This window comes from Protomyctophum bolini, assembly GCF_963924005.1.
Source record: "Protomyctophum bolini genome assembly, chromosome: 10".
In the NCBI taxonomy this organism is placed as follows: Eukaryota; Metazoa; Chordata; class Actinopteri; order Myctophiformes; family Myctophidae; genus Protomyctophum; species Protomyctophum bolini.
In genome coordinates, this window is record NC_137871.1 from 1,523,543 (window position 1) to 1,541,594 (window position 18,052).

Here is an 18,052-nt window from a genome sequence, read left to right on the forward strand (position 1 = left end):
GGATCTTGTGTCAGAATAGGATCTGAATATGACCTGTAACCATGTCCCAAGTCCAAACACTAGTTGGATCTTGTGTCAGAATATGATCCGAATATGACCTGTAACCATGTCCCAAGTCCAAACACTAGTTGGATCTTGTGTCAGAATAGGATCTGAATATGACCTGTAACCATGTCCCAAATCCAAACACTAGTTGGATCTTGTGTCAGAATATGATCTGAATATGACCTGTAACCATGCCCCAAATCCAAACACTAATTGTATCCTGTGTCAGAATATGACCACACACAAATTGATCAGTGTACCCAAAACTTTATACTAGGCCCAGTACAGCTCCTTTTTCCTGTACAACACATATCATCAAAAAAGGCTCACAACTAATTGGTCAGGTCAGGAGAAACATTTTTTTTTATCATCCACATATGACATGCTTAAACATGTAGCTAGGTGTAATGTTAGAGTCCACAGAAGACATGCAAATATGAAATTAATGCTTAAACATGTAACTAGGTGAAATGAACCTTCCAAGCCTGTTTTCTCAACTCGCCGTTTCTCTGCAAGACATTACTCTATAAGCCATATATCTCAAACTGGTGGGTCAAACTGAACAACCTTTTTTCACATAAGAAATAAAAGAATAAAACGACAGGATGGCTAGCTGAAAAAAACAATAAAAACGACAGATCGATACATACCACACAAACGAATAAAAACGACAGATCGATACATACCACTAAGGTTTTTGGCCTAAAGAAAAACAAACAAAGGCCTGATCTCCTAACCCTCCTGAACAAGGTCAACAGTCACCAGGCAGTCACACACACACACACGCACACAAGTCAGGGAGGGCATGGAGTGCAGGAGGGGAAACCTCACTCAGACACTGTGGGCTCCATCTTGCACCACTTACCCCTTATCCCTAAATTTATTTGCCATTTTTTACTATTTTAAAACATTTAAAAATAGTTCAACTAGCTACATCTACACGTTGTTAGCTTGTCAGTAGATGGGCTATTTGTACTATTTTAAAATAGTTAAAAATGGCAAAGGGATAAGGGGTAAGTGGCGCAAGATGGAGCCCACAGTGTCTGAGTGAGGTTTCCCCTCCTGCACTCCATGCCCTCCCTGACTTGTGATATATAGGGCTCTCTCACACACACGCACGCACGCACGCACGCACGCACGCACACACACACACACACACACACACACACACACACACACACACACACACACACACACACACACACACACACACACGTCACTCACTCAGTCAGTGTCACTCACTATGTCACTCACTCTGTCACTCCCTCTGTCACTCCCTCTGTCACTCCCTCCTCCTACAGTCTCTTCCTCTTCACCCTCCTGCTGGGCTTCCTTTATATAGATCAGTTTGTTCTCTGCAGAAGGGGGGGCTCTGAGCGTGAAGGCTCCAGATTGGATTCGGAGGCGCGTCTCTTTGGGCTCTTTCTGTTGCTTTCTGTTGTGTTCAAGCTTTTCCTGACAGCGCTGCATGATTGCTGTCAGGCGTGTAGAGCGCCACTCAACTCAACTCAACTCAACTTTATTTATAAAGCACATTTAAAACAACCATAGCTGCCACAAAGTGCTGTACAGTACATAGGTAAAACAGTAAGTAAACGCATAGAGTAAAAACACAGAAAACAAAGACAACCCACAAAACAAAACACAAAACAAGGGAAGGAGGGTGGGGGAGGCTCGTTCAGGAAACAGAGGTCTCATGCTGTGTTAAAAGCCAAAGAATAAAAGTGCGTTTTAAGCAAGGTTTTAAAAATGGCCAGAGAGGGGGCCTGCCTAATTTGCAGGGGAAGGTCGTTCCAGAGCTTGGGGGCAGCGACTGAAAAGGCTCTGTCCCCTCTAAGCTTCCGCTTCGCCCTCGGGACCTCTAGCAGCATCAGGTCAGCTGACCTGAGGGAGCGGGCAGGAGAGTAGGGGTGGAGGAGCTCGGAGAGGTATGGAGGGGCGAGACCACTTAGAGCTTTAAAAGTAAAAAGCAGAACCTTGAACTTAATTCTAAGATTCACTGGCAGCCAGTGGAGAGAGGCGAGGATGGGCGTTATATGCTCTCTCTTACGCGTGCCAGTAAGAAGTCGGGCAGCCGCGTTCTGAATTAGCTGGAGCCGAGCAAGGGAGGACTGACTGGCTCCAAGGTAGAGGGCGTTACAGTAATCCAGCCGAGATGTAATAAAGGCATGGATTACTGTCTCAAGGTGCTGAGTGGTTAAAAAGGGTTTTACCTTTGCCAGTTGTCGCAAATGAAAAAAGCTAGATTTCACCACTGAGCTAATTTGGCGATCTAGCTTAAAATCGTTGTCCATTTTAAAGCCTAGGTTGGACACTGTTGGCTTCACAAACTGAGCCAGGGGGCCTAGATCAAGAGGAGGGGGGTTACCAGAACCATTTGGGGCAAACACTACCACCTCAGTTTTCTTCTCATTGAAGCTTAGAAAGCTTAGGGCCATCCAGGCTTTAATGTCTTCCAGGCAAGAGAGCAGAGCTTTAGGGTCAGCGTCTTTCTTCTTTAGGGGAACATAGATCTGACTGTCATCAGCATAGAAATGGAACGAAATGCCATGTTTTCTGAGGATGGACCCAAGCGGCAGGAGATATAGGGAGAAGAGCACTGCGGCTAAAATAGAGCCCTGTGGAACACCATACGACAATGGCGCTGGGGACGATTCAGAGCCAGCAGCGCTGACAGACATGGTTCTGCCCGTCAGGTAGGACCTGAACCACTCCAGCGCCGTTCCACAGATACCCACTAGGTGCTGCAAGCGCCAGAGCAGGACGCTGTGGTCGACTGTGTCGAACGCAGCCGACAGGTCCAGCAGGACCAGAATGACATAGTCGCCTGCATCATTAGCTATGAGGATGTCGTTAAATACTCTAACTAGTGCAGACTCGGTACTATGCCGGGTTTTAAAGCCAGACTGGAAGACCTCAGGGATCTTATGCTCCTCTAGGAAAGACTGTAGCTGGGCATAGACAACCTTTTCTAGTATCTTAGAGATAAAAGGCAATTTAGATATGGGCCGGAAATGAGCCAACACAGTGGGGTCGAGGCCTGGCTTCTTAAGCAGTGGTTGCACTACAGCATGTTTAAAACACGTGGGAACAAGACCAGAAGAGAGACTGCTATTTATGATTTTCAGGACCGTGTGAGCTACGCTGGGGAAAACCTCTTTAAAGAGGCGAGCCGGGATAATGTCGTGCGGCGAACCTGAGGCCTTTATGTGGCTGACTACATCCTCCAAAACGGACAATGTTACAGGTTCAAACGAGCTGAGCACGGCGGGACATGGGACACAGACAGAGGGGTCAGAGGCAGGAGCAGTGATGAGGGCCCTTGTATTTACCACCTTGTCAATGAAAAAGTGCAGGAAGTCATTACATATGTCAGCTGATTCAAAACAGACAGGCTGAGCGATATTAAGAACAGAGTCAATGGTTTGATAAAGTACACGTGGATTAAGACGGTTAGACTCAATAATATTCGCTAGGTGATCTCTTTTTGCCTCTTTGACAGTGTTCTGGTAGAAGAGCCAGGATTCCTTTAAAATCTGAGAAGAAACCTGCAACTTATCCTTCTTCCATTTACGTTCTGCTTTTCGGCACTCCTGTCTAGCTGCACGGGTTCTGTCATTAAACCAGGGCTCGGGCTTTGCCCTGGGCAGCTTGGATTTCATTGGGGCCACCGAGTCCATTATGGTCCCACACGAAGAGTTAAACCAAGAGCACAGTTCCTCTGTGGGAACAGCCGAGACAGACGGGGCACACAACTGTTCAAAGGCAGCTGAAAAGCGACTAGCAGTGCGGGGGTTAAGAGTCCGACAGAGTCTAGCAGGAGCCCTAGATCTATTCTCCGTACAAGAGAGAGCAACATCAAACAGAACAGGGCAATGATCAGAGAACGTACTATCACAGATCTCTAGGTTACGGATAGGCAGCCCATATGAGATAACGAGATCTAACGTATGCCCACGTTCATGAGTAGGACCCGACACATTCTGCACCATGTTAAACGATTCAATGAGGGTTAGGAAGTCCTTCACCATCGGTTTATCGGGGCAACATACGTGTACATTCAGATCTCCGAGAATCAACACTCGATCATAGTTGGGCAATATTCCAGCCAGGAAATTGGAGAAATCAGTCACAAAATCCTTGTTGTATTTAGGGGGTCGATAAATGAGTGCGCACAAAACAGGCTCAATACGACCCACCTCAAACATAGTCACCTCAAAGCTGGAGAAAGAAGCAGAGCATTGCTTGCATTTAATATCATCCTTATAGATGACCGCTGTTCCCCCACCCTGCCTGCCCGAGGGCCGCGGGGAGTTGAAATAGGAACAGCCGGCCGGCAACAGTTCAACGAGGGCGCTGCACTCACCCGCCGCCATCCACGTCTCTGTCACACAGAGGAGATCCAGGGCGCGGGAGCTGAAGAAATCCCTCAGGATAAAAGTTTTATTTGTCAGCGATCTGGCATTCACCAGGCCAATCCTGACAAGGGCTGGAGCCTTTGATCCGGAGGAGTTAGGATCGCGGGGCAGCGACCGCAGGTTGCGGGGATTCACCCCACGTCTCAAGAGCCGAGGAGCGCAGGGGCGGCAGGGCTGGAATAGCACCTCCAGGCTAGCAACAGGAGCGCGGCAGGTCGCGCTGGGGTCCCGGAGTCGTTGCAGCAGGGTGGAGGGAGACGATAATCCAGGTTTCACGTGAGACAAAGACGAAAAGCATACCCGGGCCTTCAGCTTCACCAGTTTGCCACTCCGTTTGCCACGTCGGCGGAGCCGTTTCCTCCTCGGCGGCGCGACCGAGAGCAGATGAGTCGGGATTCCTGTTAGGAGCGGCGGCGCGGTTTTTTGTTCATTGTGGTAAAATGAACCAATAATCCTGGCATTTTGTCGGATATCCAGGAGGGATTGGCGATCATACACCAGCAGAGACTTAATCTGAACAGTGCCAAGGCTTAGATACAGCAGAAACACAAACCAAAACGAGAGCAGGAGACGAGCAGCCAAACACACTGGCGCCATCACTTCCGCCTCTGACAGTTGGGATTGATGGCCTTGAATGACGTCTTTTCCTCGTCGCTTTCTTCGTCACTGACAAAGCTCGCATCCGCTCCTTTTAGGAAGATCAGGTCCTCCACACTGAGAAAGGTCTCTCCCACCTCCTTTCTCTTTTTGTAGAGCTGGGTAAACATAAGGAAAAGAGCAGGTTAGACTTTTAAAGCAATAAAAAAAAAATGCTATGCTAGGGGTCATTTTAACATTTACTCAGGCATAAAATAGAAACCCAGACTTCTTGATTCAGCAATTTTCAAATTGAGACATTTAGGACACTTAATCCAGAGCAATTTACAGTAAACTAGAAACCTCATAAATACAAATTAACTTTTGATCATCAATGACTATTTCTAAGAGCCAAGAGTATAATCTGTACAGTGATACTATAAGTAAACTAACTGCTGTCTACATAATGTGCTAGGTAAATTACACATTTTAGCCTATATTACTGTTATCAGACACTTTTTATTTTAACCATCATAGATTAATAATTGACAACATCCTTTTTTGGGGGAAATAAAATAAAATCATTGAACAGAAATTGAAAAAAAAAAAAACACACAGCTCCATACGTATTAGGACAATATCAGTGTTCCGTCTCCAAAAAAGGAGAAACGGATAAAGGGACGAAATATGTATTATGTTTGAATCATTCTGGTGTTTGGTGCAATAATCCATTGACAAGCATTATTGTGTACATATTGACACTCTTACTGCAGTTCCAAATCCTGTCAATAGATGGCAGTCAGTCACAAATACCTCCCTCATAGACCTCACTGCACTAGAGGTGACACGTTTACTTCCCGTTTATCCTCCATTAACTTCTGAGTCATGGTGTGAATACAAGCAATGTGTACAAGGTCCCAGAGTTGTTTTCTGCATCCCAACCTTGGAGCAGATTTATTCGTGAGTGTGATACAGTGATACACATGTGCACATGTGGATTGTTTCAGAGTGTAAAATATTAGTTATTGAGTTTCACTGAAGAGAATTCTTGTTGTTTATGTTGCCACATCTCACAGTTACTCCTAAGGTTGCCAACCGTCCCGTAAAATACGGGTTTGTATCGTATTTGACAACTAAAAGACCTGTCCCGTAATGAACCGATACGGGACGCACTTAATCCCGTATTTTGGGGTCGTGGAAGAATGACAGCGCGTTATGGTGATTCTCAGTCGCTCACATGCGGACACTCACACATACACACAAGCAGAAGGGGCAGCCATCTGAGCTATGGGAACAGGAGGAATACATGGAACCTGCTGTCTAGAGAGGCGCTAGGCACAGCTCATTGGTCAGTACTCTTCATAGGCATGCAGCAGAGCCAATCACTATGCAGTGTCGTATCTTAGCAACTATTTCACCAGGCTCCCGGTCCAAAACATTGAAAAAACTAATGGATGCTGTTCACAGCCAAACATCTTATCTACCTCAGAGTCAGAAAGTTCTAGTAGTGAGATATAACTAAAAAAGAAGAAAAACTAAGTGCAGAGCTGAGTGGGAAAAAGATTCGGTGGATTTTTATGAAACAAAAGCTTTGCAGTTTGAAAGTGGATATTCAACCTTTCCCTACAGCTGCAATGTTGGTGAGTTTAATGTCGTTTAATACAAGCAGATGCAAATTGGATGAATGGGGAGTCAATGGATGGTTTATGGCAAGTCACTTCATATCATTAGGCTATAATAAATCTAGAGTTGCAAATTGCAAAGGACTGTGCTGTCATCATGTGCCAGTTAGCCCTGACAGGTACACATATAGGCTACTGTAGTTCCTTGTTCATCAAGCAACTCTAGAGCAGTGGTTCCCAAACTTTTTCATGTCAAGGACCCCCGCTGTAAGCACTGGACCAGGGCTAAAGGACCCTCAAATTGACACTAATGAGCCTGCGGACCCCCAATTGAAAACCTAATGCCATGGACCCCCATAAGAGAAGATAAGGCTCTAGCAGTGATTCTCAACCCGTTTAATTTCAAGGACCCCCAGTTTGTCATGCATTAGTCCACGGACCCCCATTTAATGGCATTTCTAGTTTTCTACCTCTGGAACCCCCAATTTATATTGTAAAATCTATGTTAATTTAACTCTGAGAGTATACAAATGGAACCAAATGGACCTGCACTCTCAGAGTTACAGACCCATAAGGATCCATTTGGTTCCAAAGTATCATTTAGCTGGAGACCCCTTGGAACTCACTCAAGGACCCCTGGGGGTCCCGGCCGGACCCCATTTTGGGAACCACTGGCTTAGTAACTGTAAATGTGAATTTAAACCAGGTACTGAGAAGCCTGTATGCTTTGTAAAATGGTCTGAAATAAGGTCAAGTTTATGATTTGAACATTTGCCATTTAAGGCTTAATATTTTGTATGCTGTTTGTTAAACCTATAAAACCTTATGGCATGAACTATATGTTGGAAGGGTTAGGGTAGAGCAAAGTTTTAGGTCAGTGCAGACTGCAGATTCATTCAAGTCATGTATACTTTCCAAATCATACCTTTACTAACTTTTAGATTTCGTTTTTTGTCAATTTCATACTGCTAAATGGTCATGTAATGTAATTACTAATTAAGTACCCCAACACTGATACACTGTTATATATTTTTTTTAAACCATTAAAATCAACTAAATCATATTATAATGCAAGTAGATGTAATGACTAATATTTATTCATAATAAAAATAATGCATACTATATACTGTAGCACTTTTACACTCTCAAACAGCTCATATAGGCCTACATGTCAATACAGGTCAGGTAGTATTTGATATTAATTATATAATATTATATTACAATTACAATATTACAACTAGAAATATTGTTCCTGAAAAAACAATGTGGGGTCGCTGGAAGCCAAAAGATTGTACTGTGTTGTTTAATTTAATGTAATTGATTAACGTAATTTAGACCTGAAATTGGGGGTGGGGGTTTGACCGGAAATTACCCAACATTTTCAAATAAGGGACACCAATTTTTAATAAGGGACACCAAAAAAGCAGCGGACACGCGGCTTTGCCGCGTGCCCTTATTTGAAAATCTAATAGTTGGCAACCCTAGTTACTCCATTTGTTTCATCATTGCTGCTGGTAATGATAACCTATGGTGGATGTCCTTTCTGGACACTTGAAAATATAATGTAGAACAGTACTGGATTTGTAATTACATTATTCCCACTCATGCCAAATTACTTACTATATTTTATTATGGTAAAAATGTCAGTGATATGTATTTTCTGTTTATGTGTTACAGTTTTACAATTTTATGAAGAACCTCCCAGTAAAGCCATACTTTGAGGAAAACGGTTGACTGGACCTTCATTTTGTTATCTGTCTGTCTAAGCCTTGCTAGGACACATTTGCCAGGGCAGAACAATCAGTCACCAGAACCAAGGACGGTGTTTTCAATTAATCCAACATTGTTAAAGGGCCACTTCACAACCTATCTTGATATAATAGGTCCTCACTAATAATCATGATTTTTCTTTTTTAAAAGGCTCATATGAGGGCTGTGGGCAGTTCAAAAACCCATCCACCAGTGACATCGTTAGGCAGATTTTCTTTTTGAGTGGTGAAACCACCCCAAGGAACAGCTTTGGGACCATGTTACTATGTTTAGAGTACCAATAGGGGGTGCTGTTGCACCACTCGCTTCAAACTGGTCTGTTTTTTAAACAATATTTCACTTTTGTTTTTCTTATCATTAGAACGATGGCTTCCATTTTCGCATTGCAACGTTTAATGAATGTCAGTCGCTCTTTGATTTTTCAAAAATAGCAGACGTACAAGCTGGTAGCTTGTAGATCTGCTATTTTTCAATAGCTAAAACACGACATGATGTTAACACCAAAATGGGTTCCCGCCTAAAATGGGTTAAATACTGCATGGGGTACTCCATTATGCCCAAATAATTCAAATTGCCACTAGGGCGGCACGATTAATCAATTTAAATTTGAGAGCTGTTACCTTTAAACAGAGTTTAAATCAGATTTTTTTTCCTGTATACTATTTAAATAGTCCTGAGAAAAGAATGTTGCCATTTGTCCCAAAGTGACTGCGAAGAATTGCTTATATTTGTTTAAAGAAAAAAGCTTTATGTACTGTATATAACAATGCAACCTGGCTCTGTTTACAAAATGCTGTACCCCCTCCATCTGTATATTCTTTCCTCATTTTCAACTGTTTTTATTGTATTGTACTTTGAATTGAATTGTGTCCTGCAGCAGAGCAAGTCAATAACTCACCCGATCCCGTCGGCTGTTCAGAAGCTTCCTCCGTTTAATCTCCTCCTGTGTCCCGGCCAACTCCATTTTATTCTGGCTCTTTAAATGTTCAAAGGCCCTGTTAAAGGCTTCTAGTGAATGACAAATGACAACAAAAATGCATTATGATCTCTAAATGTATTATATTAAGGCATCTCAAAAGGATGCTGATAGAAAGTAGCAGCCAAAATGTAAACTGTCAAACTAAATGGGGTTACTCTGACGAACATTTTCTGTTTATTGAGAGCAAGAAGAGACAGGGAGACCCCTATTATTTAGCAAACGCATACAGACATGATTACTATTTTAATAGAAAACTAACCTATTTAACAAAAAAACACACCAATATTACATTTTGCAATATTTGATGGTCAGTGTGCCATCTGTTAATTTTAACTGTGTCAAATCAACACTAATCTACAATTTAGGCATTTAGCAGCTGACACTTTATCAAGAGTGATTTACAGTAAGCATACATACATAGAATGCAGAGACAGTGTAGTGCCTCAGTAAACTAGGATCACATGGTAAGCCAGGTGACCAAATTGTTAAAATTACCACTTTAATGATGCTGCAGTCACACAGGATCAAGCAAGCGGTAGACAGCAAAATATTTTAACATTGATGCAGTCTGCCGTTACCGTGGCCAGTTCTGGCTGCCGTGCCGTCCTGTTCCGTTTACCGTTCTGCTACCATCCACTAAAATGACTTGCCAAACTTGCCGTCTGCCTGATCCCATGTGAATGCAGCATGAGTCCCCAAATAAATGTGATGTTATATTTACTCCTGATCAAGCTGTTGCCCCAGCCGGGATCTGTATCTCTGATCGCTAGGACGACCGCCTTGGTGATACTCTCGTTGTGCTCCTTCCTGAAGCTGTGGATAATGACACTTTTAAGATAACGCTCATACAGAAATATAATTTAAATACAAATTGCCATTGGCTATAGGTTTTGTTATTTCACATTTCAGAGCTACAAAACTTACAAGCCAGTTGGCTGGACGTGCCAGAACACCCCCAGCTCTCTGTATGTGTCCCGGACAGCGGCCTGTAGGGACATTAATACAGTGGTGTCTAATCATGCTTCATGGAGAGGGCATAGATATCGGTACATGCTTAATGCCATAATACATGGATAATATTGGACATACTGTCCTATACAGTAAGTGCATACAGGGTATTTGCATAAGTCACAATTTAATGACTTTCAAGACCTTTTCAATACCCACATAAGAAAGCAGAAAACATGAAAAAAGACGATCTACAAGCTCACAACGACTCCCAGTTTGAGGCGTTGTGGCTAGCTTGTAGATCAGCTACTTTCAAACATTTGAGGAACAGAGTCAAACTAAATGTAACGCCTACAATTCCAAGTGCTTGTCAGGTAAAATATGAATATTCTGGGTAGGGTCACGGCCATACATTTATACAAGGGGTTCTAGAGTTGTACAAGCTTGTAGATCGTCTAATAAAATAAGAAAAGAGCAGAGCTAAATAGCTTGAACTTTATGGAAGTTTAATCTGCAACACAATATGTAGTGGGGCGTCCATGCTTAATTTCTCTCAGATATTAGGGGTCCTTCATGGCCTGAAAAATGTTGAGGATAAAGATAAATAGGTAGATTAAGTACATACCGACAACTCTGGGGGGATTTTTTGGCTGGCAGGAGGAGGCGTTTGCAGGATGGATGCCTCCATCCTGTCCAGCCTCTCTGTCACCCCTGAGAAGCCCTCCTTGACGGTGCTGGACAACTCCTTGACGGCACCCTCTGGGTGAGCTGTGTTACCGCTCTACAAATGTGAGGGGAAAATAAATAAGTTAGGATTTAATTACTTACTAGTCAGTGAACTCAACCATGAAGCAACATATGAACATGAAACACATAAGACATTGCTTCAAAATTAATGTACACAAGGGTACTAACCCCCTAACCCCGTTTCATGTATTTTTCAGAATGGACAAAAAGTTTTTGAGTGTCCGTGGGTCTGTCTGTCCCTGGGTCCGTGCCCGTCTGTCCAAGCACGGAAAAAGAGTTTCACCACCAAGTGTAACTGTTGCACAGCCTAACACACAGACAGACAGGCCAGAGACTTATACAGTACAGTAGCCTACAGTATAAGTACAGTACAGCACCACTGTGGTACTTTTACTTGAGTATTTTGAATACAGGTCCATACTTGTAACTGCACATCTACATTACAGTATTTATACTTTTACTAAAAGTAAAACATTTGAGTACTTTTTCCATCACTGCTCATCTGCACATCCCTAATAAGTACAAATTAACTACATTTTCTGTTGAAACATTTTCTTTTCTAGAGGGAATGTTTGCCATAAAAAAAGAAAGAACGTGGGCGTGTTGTGAGTCTCCAGGTTTTCTTCAGAATATGTATGACACAGCTGTACTATTATATGACACTATGCCTATGGCATATTAGGAGTCCAACAGTAGGCCTACAGGTTATCAAATGTTTTATTTGGGACCCCACATTTAATAAGAACCCAACTGTGAGGGTAAATCAGTTCCATTTGTAAAATCTTGTTGTTAACATACAGACTCTATGGATGATCATCATCTTTGTGATTCTGATTATAATGCATTGTCCACTCATTTTGTATGGCCATGGCAAAAAAAATATTTTGACAAAAATGTCCACCACAAGCCAGCCACTGCAGCCAGCATACCAGACAGCATATCAACTATTCCATGATGAACATGCAATGAAACGTGCAGCTTGTGGATACCACGGTTTACTGGCTGTACAGTAGGAACTGTAGAAAAAGCCATACTGCTCCACTGCATGTTCTGATAAGGAACATACCGTATATTACCAAATAGTAGCCCGGGCTGTTAATATGCAAAATCGATTCGGACCCTGGGCGTTTATAAGGAGCCGGGCCGTTATTCGCAGAAGGCTGTTATTTATTTTTGCACCGGCCTGCACAAGGCCATTATTTGGTTTCAGTATAAACATACAGTAACATACAGTAACATCATACATGTAGTGCAAATATGGTCTGGAACTGGTATTACCGTAATCATAATACAAAAAAAACAAAGCTACAGTAGCCTACATACAGTAAAGCATTTACAAGTATACTGTACAAAACAACATATAATAATACTGTACAGGGTTCCTACCGCCATGAAATTCAGTGAATTATTTTTAATTTTAAAATACAGGCCTAGAAAAGCTAATTTGGAATTAAAATCATTCCATAAATAACAACCTAACAACATAGTGGTAGTTACTTTTTTACATCTGTTATTTTTTCCATGTTGTCTTGCTTGGGGGGATTGCATACAATATCCTCATTAATGCATAGGCCTGGAAATGGGGTAAAAAATACATTTGGAAATGTTGTAGAATATGAATTGTTAAAAAATAATTGTGGGAACTAAACTTGTGGGAACCCTGACTGTAGCAAACTCAATGCTACCAATAGGCTACTCATCATCCTCCTCCAATTTAGTGCAACAATATTGTCTATACAATATTGTCAACGCGTCGAGCCTCGGCGCGTTGTGAGCTTGTAGGTCTGATATTTCTTTGCACACCAGCCACGGCTTTTTGCACCGGTCTGAACCTAGCCATCATTTGGTTACATACAGCTCCATGCAGTCATCTTTTTTTAGTATGGTAAACAATAAACATTAATTTAATTGTAAGAGGGAGTGTATCAACACACAGGTGTAACCACTACATGTTCTGATTGAGCATGGGGAAGAAGCGGACAAATAAATGATTTAATTTAACTGTAGGCCTAGGTACCGGTAGATTGCAATTGAATAAAACTATAATTTATAGGCCTACACTACACATAGCCTACTGTAGTACTGTGTGTAGTCAAGTGGCTAAACTCCACAGGTTACAGGCGATAGAAAATGTAATGTCAAGCAGAGCCATGCATTGCACGTGAACTGGCTTGAGCATTATATGCCGATGTTAGCATCTCACTCCATATAATTTAATAAAAGCATATCGTCGCTGTCCGATGAAAAACACTTATCTCCAAAAACATAGGTTTTCAGGAGCATGTAAAAACAGTTTTTCTCAGAAACGAACTGGAAATAAACCTATAAAACACTGTTGTTAAACACATTTAGCACCACAAATAAGAATATAACTATACAAAACCATCAGTCAACAGTTTAAGGTTTTCAATGGACTTACAGGGTTTTCTTGTGAGATACGTGGAGATACGCAAAACTGTTCTGTTTTTATGGCCAACTCAGATGGCACACGCACATCAATGAGCTGATCCTTGTTTCCCTACGTCGTACTTCTGAGTTCCCTCTGATAAATATCACATGAAAGCAAGGCTATATCTGTCATGTTGCCATATAAACACATCTTGGGACTTGAATCTTACGTTTTTAACCATAGAGTAATGTTTTTAACCCTGGCAAACAAGATAAAAGTAACAGCATGCCGGTGCCGTCAATCGACTGTCGTAACTTTTACCTGTTGTCATAATGGTTGCCATGCAACAGAAACTCCGACATGACGAGGTATATTGCAGTCGGTTGTTAGTTTACCTTGTGTCACCAGGCTGTCAATAGATCATCTCAGTCGTTGCCTTGATGACATCTTCTTGGGACCGATTATTTTACCAGTAGCAATCAACAAAACAAGCCCAAATTAATTAAATCAATTAATTACCAGCTGCATTATCTGTGGGTCTGCTGACGTTATGCCACTTTTTAGCTGAGCTCCGCTGTTATGCTCAAATTAGTGACCCTAAAGAATTCTGAGGCAACATGGCTGGAGACGAGGCAGCCAATCAGAACTGCTCGACTAACCATTGACATGCAACAACAACTTTCAGCTGTCTTATCAGCTCATATTGGTTAAAAATCATCAAAAAACATCTAAAGCTATGCTTCTGAATTCCTAGCACCCATGAAAGTTAAAATGCACTATAGAAACCAACCTTTTTACCAAAACAATCTAGGATAAAGTGTTTTAACTATTTTTTGGGATTGATTAACAGATTACAGTGGAAACAAGCTCTATAGGCTTTAAATACCAATAGCATAACCTTTGACTGTACTGCCTGTATTATTGGAAATCTTGCAAATAAATCAATGCCTAATCTTGTTTACTATTTAAACCAGCTGATACTATACCCAAATAAATTAGCATTAATGTTTCAATAATAATGTACAATAGCCTAACGTCACAAATTTGTGCAGACAGTGTCGTACACATTAGGAATACATGTATGTGAGTGAACTCTATTACTCCAACAGTCAAAATTGCCCAGAATTGTTAAGCCTTAACATTTAGGCATATCATTTATTTTATAAATTATTACAAGTCAACTGCAAATAAATAACTAAGTCAATGCATGAATAAATAAATAAATACTGAATAGATAAGTCAATGCATGAATAAATAAATAATACTGAATAGATAAATACAAACAGTAACACCACACAGACGCGAACATTTTAACCCATTTTGGGCAGGAACCCCTTTTGGTGTTTTAAACATCGATATAATTTAGCTATTGAAAAATAGCAGATCTACAAGCTCATAGCGCGCCACCGGGCACGCTATGAGCTTGTACATCTGCTATTTTTGAAAAATTGAGCACCCCGAATACAGAAACATGTCAGAAAACTGTCAGAATTTAGATGATTTTTTTAAATTTCGACGTCAGGCTTAAATGGGTTAATAACGCAACGGAACATGAGAACCCAGTGGAATGGTGGTAGGTGGTGGTCATCACTCCTCCGACTGCTCATGGCGGAGGGCGTCGTAGAAGCCGTGGAAATCTTTGGGCAACACCAGCTTCATTTCTTGCAGGTGTTTGAAATTTAGTGCCTTGATGATGCGCCTGGAAGTGTACAGCGGGGCCACTGTGGTGACGTTGCTCTTCTTCCTCAAGGATGGGGACTCGTATGGCTTCCAGGCATCTGAGTGGTTGATCTTGTACTCCATACTGCCATCCATGTTGTACCTAGGATGAACAGAAGTCATGAAGAGAGGGACAGAGACAAGGGAGAAAAGTCAAGTTTTAATGATTATTTTTTAAATTTAGAGATGTGCTGGGATGTTGCGGATGGCAACAGCATACTCAGCCGGAACGCTGATGTCTCTGTTCCTCAGTCTTCTCTCAATCACACTATGCACAGAGTCGCACTCCATCTGTGTGTGACCTCTTTCTAGGAACTTCTGTGTCACCATCTTCTGTGTCTCAGTTGCAAACTTGAGGAGGGCATTGCTCAGGAGCATGTTTCGATTCTGGTAGCCACATCCATCACTCCACAGGATGTACTCTTCATACGAGGGATGTTCTTTGAGAAAGTGCACGATGCATGAAGCAAACTCGTTGGCAGAGATACCAGCTTCACCCTCGTGCCATAAGTAATTTGATGCATCATGTGAAGTCATGTCATAAACGGTGAAGTTATGGACACAGAGCTTGGTCTTGAAATAGAGGGATGAGGCTTGTAGCTTGGGGCAGAGCAGGAGCCCCTGTAGATCCATGCATGTCACCAAGGTCTTCTCACCTGCCTCTTCTTTGTCCTTCTGCTTCATGGCTCGTGCAGTGTCCTTTTTGGTGCAGTGCTCCTTCCATGCGGCAGCGTCAATGTTCCCAGCTTTGAATGCACAGCAAGTATCGCACTGGTCTTTCTTTGGGTGAAAAAGAGACAGATTTAAGTCCTTAAACATTCTGGTGAACACTTGCCTTGACAGAGCCTGGATGCCATTCTCTGCACTGGAATGAGTATACTCTGCATGGAGGTGATTGATGGACTTGAACACAGGCTCCAGGTACATCTTAGAGGATGAGGCCCTACAGTAGTGTGAGGGAACTTTTGGAAGGTCCAAAAGGAAGGTCTTCAAGAACTCCACCTCCTCTCTCCTTACAGTCACCCTCTTCTTCTTCTTATCTTCCTTTGTAGGACTTTTCCCTCTTCTTCCTATCCACTTCAAAAGAGACCACTGCTTCAAGCCTAGGGTTGACAGGAACATGCGCTGGCACACTCTGAGTCTTCTACCATCTAGTACAAGGTGATAGAAAATGGTTGCCGACCTCCTGGAGTTCTCTGATTCTGTCCTCCGTCGCTTTACACTGCTCACCTCTACCAATGACTTAACATAAATCTTCCTCTCACGCCAGTCTAATTCCTCCCAGAAGTACTTGAAGATCTCTTCTCGCTTCGACTCTTCTACTTCCCTGCAGTGCAGTTTAGTGGACTTGTGACAGGCTGCAGACTGGCATGACACACCCAATTTTCTTTCCTCCTTTAACACAGACTCTCGATTCTTCCTCCCAAGATATGACTTGCCACTCATTCTCCTCTTCTTCTGGATGTTGCTCTTCCAGTTGTCTGGATTTCTCCTCTTCCTCCCCAGACCAGCATCACCACATGAGGAGTCCTCTTCCATCTCAACTCCTAAATATGGTTACAAAAGAATTCAGACTGTTAAGTGTGTGAGTCTCTCTCCCTCTCTCTGTATGTGTGTGGAGCCCCTCGTGTGCATTTATGGATGTGTAGTTGAACGAAGCATTAAATAGCCAACATGCACAATACCACATTACACACATGTGCATCAATGTGTCCATAATAATAATGATAATACCTTCATTTCCAGATTCAGATTCACCTGAAGAATCACCATTATGGTCAAGTTCAGGTGTCCAGGTTCGATCAAGTGGATCTGGGAAAGAAAGAGGAACAAAAACTGACTGCAACGTTGACATAATTCAGTGTTGCCAGCATTTTGCATTTCTTGCTCTGGCTGACTTAAGCCTAGTGTTCCACAAACCTTCTTCTCCCCCACTTGAGAAGTCATCCTCAACTCCGTCTTCATCCTCCACATTCGAGTGATGCTCAACTCCTTCTCCTGAACAGAAAATAAATATTCAAGTGTGAGTGAGGGTCTCTCTCTCTCTCCTCCCTCTTGTCATGTATGTTTGTCTGTGAGAGACAAAATTCCAACTAGCTAACATGCAGCATTCACATCACCTCTGTCATTTTACATAAAGGCTAATAATACCTTCATAGCCTGATTCAGCAGGACCAGAAGAAAGCAGTGGATCTGGGAAAGAAAGACAGACAAACTGAATGCAATGTTCACACACACCTGTAATTCAGTGTCACTGGATTGTGCACCCTTTGCTCTGGCTGACTTAAGGCTAGTGTTCCACAAACCTTTGTCCCCACTTGAGTGGTGGTCATCCTCAACTCCACTGCTCTCCAGTCTACTGTGCTGCTCAACTCCTTCTCCTGCAGAAAAAAATCAAATGTTCCCTCTCTCTAATCATGCATTGCTTTGCGTTCACAATATTGCAACATCACATGATGTATTGTGCATCATGTGTGCGTGTGTGTGTACAGAATAAGGCTCTAAATAAATAATAATAATACCTATGGATTCATCAGCACCAGGAGAATTATCCAGCTCTAGTTGAAGTGTCCATGATGAATCAAGCACATCTGATAAAACAAAAAATAAAGAGGAACACAATGTACAATGAATGCAATTGCTCTTAATCCTCATTTTACCACAAACCTTACTTGGTGAGTCTTTGCACCGGTCAGCTAGGAAACACTGAACCCCCCCAGCCATGACTATAGCCCTGTGTGTGTGTGTGTGTGTGTGTGTGTGTGTGTGTGTGTGTGTGTGTGTCAAACCTTCTATCTCCCCGTCCCCAATTGATGATTCCTCCACAGCTGCTTCTGAA

General features: G+C 42.4%; 1 long non-coding RNA gene across 1 annotated transcript; it reads right to left on the reverse strand.

Moving 5' to 3' along the window:
• Positions 1-16,496: 16,496 nt before the first annotated feature.
• LOC308322674 lies at positions 16,497-17,209 on the reverse strand. The gene is made up of 3 exons (XR_013964740.1): positions 17,134-17,209; positions 16,948-17,025; positions 16,497-16,760 (listed from the first exon to the last, which is right to left on the reverse strand). It is a non-coding gene; the product is annotated as an uncharacterized lncRNA (long non-coding RNA).
• Between the last annotated feature and the right edge of the window lie 843 nt (positions 17,210-18,052).